The sequence below is a fragment of the Papaver somniferum genome, chromosome 5 (assembly GCF_003573695.1).
Source record: "Papaver somniferum cultivar HN1 chromosome 5, ASM357369v1, whole genome shotgun sequence".
Lineage (NCBI taxonomy): Eukaryota > Viridiplantae > Streptophyta > Magnoliopsida > Ranunculales > Papaveraceae > Papaver > Papaver somniferum.
The window spans coordinates 58,713,900-58,719,710 of record NC_039362.1 but is presented as its reverse complement, the minus strand read 5'-3'; the positions used below and the strand labels follow the sequence as shown (position 1 = coordinate 58,719,710).

The window sequence follows — 5,811 nt, the reverse complement described above, 5'->3', positions numbered from 1 at the left end:
TTTCCCTCTTTTTTCCCTCTCCCTCTCCCTCTTTTTCTTCTCTCTCCATCACATTCTCTCTCAAAAATTAGTAAAATATATAGAGCGCCGAATGGTTCTACGTTTATGTTACTTTTGAGTGCCAAATGGTTCGGCGTTTCAATCTCGCTGATAGTTGGACTGGGAGCACTTGCTAGGTGAGAGAACTATCAACTATCACTGTTAACTTTTTTCCAACACTTTTTTCTTGATTTGCAACACTTTTTGGCCAATGTAGCACTCCAATCCAGCCCATAGAGGTCAGCCTTATACCTAATAAGACTGGTAAAGGTTGTTGCAGTCTGGGGACGTCTTATGTTTAGGCAGAATTGGGGTTTCATGGGTTTAGCGAATTTTAGGGATATAGTTAACCCTGAAGGTGGACTAGGATAGGATAGATTTTTTTTTTCCCCTCTCCGATATAGTTCTCTGAATTTAATTGTATTGATTGGGATTTTTGTTGATTTTTCTACAGGGTCGATGTAGAATCAGAAAGATGTGCCTCCTTTTGGAATAAATTCAAGTAATGGCTTCCCATGTGAAGTGCATTAGAAAAAAGAAAACTTACTGGAAGCTGGTTTAGAAGGATTTTACGAGAAACATCAGGAGCAAGAAAATCCTGGAGGTTACCAGGTAGGAACTCATCTCATTGAAAATTATAAAGGTATTGATTTTTCCATAGTTCATTCATAATCTTCTCAATGTTTATTCTGTAGAAAATAGTTACTAGGGGTATGCATCCGTATACCCTGATTCAAATTAATTTTGGAGATATACATCTGTCCGTTCATTACTAGCGTTTATCGATTCCTTATTTTCCTAACTACGAACAATCTAAAGACGGTCTCCTAATTCAAAATCTTTTCCTTTGCTAGCTATAAATATACAGGGTTGTGATGATTCAATACTTCTTAATTGGACAAGCATAAGTCAAACTGAGAAAGCTGCAATTCCTAATGTATCCTAAGAGGCTTCAGTATTATTGATGCTGCAAAGGCTGCAGTTGAAAAAGTGTGCCTTGAAGTTGTTTCATGTGCTGAGATATTGTCTGCAAGAGATTCAGTAGCTATGGTAACTAATTAACTAATTTATTAACAATAACGGACAGACTGATCCATACGCACAGTCTAAATATTATTTTTTTTAAACAAAAAACTAATGTATACAGATTAAAGGACCATGGTGGAATGCACCCACAAGGCGAAGAGATATCCACTATTGAATATGCTTTTATACATCTATCAATGTCACTCAATTAAAGGCATCATTAGCATCGAAGGGGTTGAATGCAAAAGACCTTGCAGTCTTATCAGGTACATACGCATAAATTTATGAATAAGTTGGCGGATACTTAGGCAGCTAACATTTGGAAGTCATTGATAAATTTATAAGAGGATATGTAGGTTTGAAATTATCGTCAGATTTTTATACTCCAGGAATATCCCCCATGCTAAGTAATGATTTAGAAGGCAGGGTTGGTGGTTTTGCAACAGATGTAGGAGATAGATGAGGATGTGTAGGTTGCTTAGCAACGGGAGTGGAAGCACAAGAGATTATGATTGTGGCTTAAAATAACAGGCGGGCGTTGGAGGTACACGAGTATACGAAGGTGGCTTAGCTACGGCGGTGGCTTGGCCACGGTATGGCAGCACATGGGTGGCTGGTGGGTTAATGTGAATTGGAGGTAGAGGAGTATGCTATGGTGGTTGATAAGAGGTACAGGAGTATATGTTGGTGCTTAACGGGAGCTGGAGGTAGAAGAGTTTACTATGGTGGTTTTGCAATTAGAGTGAGAGGTTTAGGAGTGTATAATGGTGGTTTCCATGTGAAATTGATTAGTGGCTAGCTATGCTACGGGAGTTAAATCCTGATAATAAGCTTTCCATGGGTTTGATGGAACTATAATAGTATGTATGTTTGGAATTGCAAATATGTTAATTTAGTCAACATGTTCCTTTGTTATAACAATCAACAATATCTTCTTAATTTCCATTTGTGTTATTTTAGATTCCAGATGAGATGTGCTCCATGGCGGCGAGGGCATGAGTTGTAAGATCACAGAATGCTAAGGACACCAATTTTGGGAGAACATTCAGCTTTGACTTAATTATTGTGAAATGGGTGGTAAGGAACATTTTAACTTACACATTATAAAATTAACAAAAAGTATAGTTCTGTTACTCCGTCATATACTCCTTTACTTCCATTCAGTCCATTCAGTCCAACGGCTATGAACAATTACCTCTTTTCTATCATAATGTCATGTTCTCAGCCACCAGCTAGGTGGGGGTTAAATATCCGCTGTCATGTATCCCGCTTCAATGGAGCCTGAGAAGTTCACAACCACTCTTATATCAGTTACCGTTTTAAATTTTTATTTTTGCACCTCTTGATTTCAGTTTAGTTCAATTTATCTAATCAGGATTTGTGGGTTTAAATCTTTTACTTTTCGGAATCAATCTTTGAATCCAAATCTGAAACTGCATGCAAACCCTTTCCTCGACTCTATTTTTTGAGTTCCCGAGCTTACCGTTCCATTGATAGGTTAATGAAATTTTTCTGAGTAATTCCATTGAACCAAAGCTGTTGGGATAACACGTTGATGTTTTAGGTAACTCTAAAACATTTGGAAGAGGATACTTAGGCAGCTAACATTTGGAAGTCATTGATGAAAAAGTATGTTTTATTACACAATATAAGCATACTTGATTAAACTAGGTCGAAACACTTCCTTTAAGGTTAATGTTGTAAAGTGAGTAGTTATTGATGTGCGATATATAACAACCTGTTAAAGAAAAATGATCGAAGTCATTTGTGTTAATTTTAAGCTTGAATGACAGGAGTGGATTGCATAAATGGCTTCTCATGTAAAGTCCATTGGCAAAAAAACACTTGGTCGAAGCTGGCTTAGAAGGATTCTGCGGAGAAACATCAGGAGCAATAAAATCCTGGTGGTTATCAGGTAGGAACTCATCAATAAAATCCTGGTGGTATTGATTTTTCACTCTAAGAAGGATTCTACGGAGAAACATCAGGAGCAATAAAATCCTGGTGGTTATCAGGTAGGAACTCATCAATAAAATCCTGGTGGTATTGATTTTTCCATAATTTATTAATAATCTTTAGCATACACACTCTAAAGATTTGTACACACATTATCATACATAAAACAACTTGAGCGGGTACATTTCGAATTTCTCACAAGTTAATTTAGCTGAAGTGGTTAGAGTTGGTCACATTTTATTTTTCCCGTAACACGTTATCGGTTGTATATAATAAACTCAATCAGTTTTACGATTAATGTGAAGGTATAATACATTTGATCCATAATTTCTTACATATCAAGGCTTATTGCAGATTACCAGGATGTAGGTGGTGATGAGTGAAGCAGCTGGATGTCATGGCACTATTAACATGGGAAAACATGTTTTAAAAGGATGGACCAAATAAGATATGGTAAGATTTACCTATTTGTATAATTGTTACCATCTTGGGTTCCAATAGTCAATCGTAATGTGTAATCATGGGTCATGAGAGGTAATATTAGTAGTCTGTAGTGAAGTAGTCCCTCGGAGGGGAATATTTCATCTGGGAATACACTATGAGGTAGTTCATAGTATAAAGAATTCGCCTGTAAGTGAGCAGTTTTCATTTCACATATTGCGGAGATATTCTTTTTGTTGGTGCTAATATGTGCACCCAGTTTATATGACAGTGAGTGCTACTGTTTTTTGTTCTCCGTATTTGTTTCTTACATCGTTTTATCCTTTCATCATAGATATTTCTATAATACCAAATTGCTAAGGCATATCTTCTTTTATGGATGGGCTCTCTTTCTTCCCTGTAAGTGCAGAATTCTCTTTTTTGCCCATATGAACTCAAGGATTAAGTAATAATTAACTTTAGTGTTTTGTTGGTCGGAATATGTTTATTAGGGTTTATGAAGTGACATCAACCAATGAACACCTTATCAACCTTTTAGAAAATTTGTTTGTTGTGATCTTTCAGAAATCTAACCGTGTGAGTTTGGAACAGCTGAAACTTTGTACCGATCTCTGGCGTATATGAGGTATACAATTCCTTCTTTTTCATTCGGAAAACGAATGCTTAATGTTCTGAAATTATCTATTTATATGTGTTCATGGTTCCTGAAATATACAATGATTTTATTTATTTATTTATTTTTGAGCATTTTGCAAGGATAACCTTGCCTCCTATATGCAGTTTCTTAATGTTCATGTCATATCTTAAGTTAATGTTCACATCTCTATTTAATATTGTTTAGACCTCAAAATCCTTGCATCAGCTGCACTATATATCTTTGACATGTCTTCTCCATGCTTTGGATAAGCTTGGTGCTTCACATATAGTTTGGTTTGCCTAAGATCCAAGGAACTTAATAGGTTTCTCGCGAAAGTTTACCGTTGGAAAAGGTGCACCCAATTTTGTATTCCATGACAGAGTCCGCAAGATCAATCGTCGCTTTTATTTGTGGTGAGTACTGGCTTAACCTATATGTGATTGTTTAATCTGTTAAATAATGAAACACAGTAAAGGAAGAAACACAGTAAAGGAAGAACAAGCGAAACCAAAAGCCAGATTTCAGAACGGTGTTCTCTTTCTTTAATCTTCGTGTTCATATCCTCGAGGATCATCCTTAAGGTTTCCAGAAATCTGAAATGTGTGAACATTATAGTAAGAGAACAATGCTCTAAAACATTTGACAACTGAGCAAGACGAGCAAGATTAGAAGAAGAAGAAGAAGAAGAAGAAACGGTTGGTGAGAATAGGAGGATAAGCATCAAGATAAAGGGATTATTACACAGCACTTTAGGTGGACATGAATCTCCTTCTGGCAAGTAGACTCAGCAGATCATTTCTGATCTTAACCCGTTTATCTTTATAGTAATTTCCTTATCGCCAGACTACGATTCTTGATCTCTACAGTAGATCCCTTTTGAATATGGGAATATTATTATCATGAGAAATGTTTAAGATGCATTTCAATTTCTTATCTTCAATTGCACATTAGGCGTTGGGACCTGACTAACTTTAGTCATTCCGTCCGTGTGTATATGCTAAGAACGTATATGTATGCTAAGATCGCTGCCATTGCCATAACGCGCGCAGGTTCCGTCTATTCAATTATTTGCATGCACTATTATTAACTCCACTTACACCTGTGCGGGTTGAGTTGGGAAGGATCAATGAGGCAATTATTTATGCTTTATGGAAAACTACCATACTCTTAAGGTTGTCGTACTTCGATGTTTGTGTTGCCAACATCCCATATCAAATCTCTTCTCAATTTTAAGTTACTGGCGCATATACCTTATTTTAGATGTGCAATTGTTACGTTTTAAAGAGAATTTATAATAAAAATTTGTGAATGATAGCTTATAATGAGAAATTTGGTGTAATGTAACACTTACACCTTTAGCCGAAGCTTGCCCAAGAATGAATCCAGTTTCTTTGGCTAGATTTGACATGCTTGTATGTAGCCAGATTTTTAACCGTTTCTTGCTTTCATGAGTAAATTACATCTTCTTCCTCAGATATATATCACCAGCGAGTTCTTTAAAAAAAGACCATGGCTCGCACCACTAGAAACACCGAAAAATGTAAAAGTTAAAACCTCATTAGATACCTAGGTCAACACAAGTTTGAGCTTTACAATAAGAAACTAATACAATCACATGACTAACTTGAGCACTAAAGTTACATAGATCGTCGACTGTCAATGACTTTGATTGCATGTTGACAGTTATTGTGGTTGCAGGTTATCGTTGCAGC

The 5,811-nt window shown here is 36.3% G+C and overlaps 1 long non-coding RNA gene across 9 annotated transcripts; it reads left to right on the top strand.

The window, feature by feature from the left end:
* The first annotated feature begins 295 nt into the window (after window positions 1–295).
* On the top strand, window positions 296–5,032 carry LOC113281655. Of its 9 annotated transcripts, none has more exons than XR_003326305.1 (9): window positions 296–397; window positions 494–651; window positions 894–1,089; window positions 1,187–1,331; window positions 2,026–2,142; window positions 2,859–3,080; window positions 3,376–3,474; window positions 3,797–3,861; window positions 4,027–5,032. It is a non-coding gene; the product is annotated as an uncharacterized LOC113281655 (long non-coding RNA). The 9 variants fall into 9 exon arrangements; XR_003326310.1 differs by lacking the exon at window positions 296–397 and having other exon boundaries at window positions 412–651; window positions 4,027–4,087; window positions 4,570–5,032; XR_003326309.1 differs by lacking the exon at window positions 296–397 and having other exon boundaries at window positions 412–651; window positions 4,027–4,087; window positions 4,422–5,032.
* Window positions 5,033–5,811: the final 779 nt, after the last annotated feature.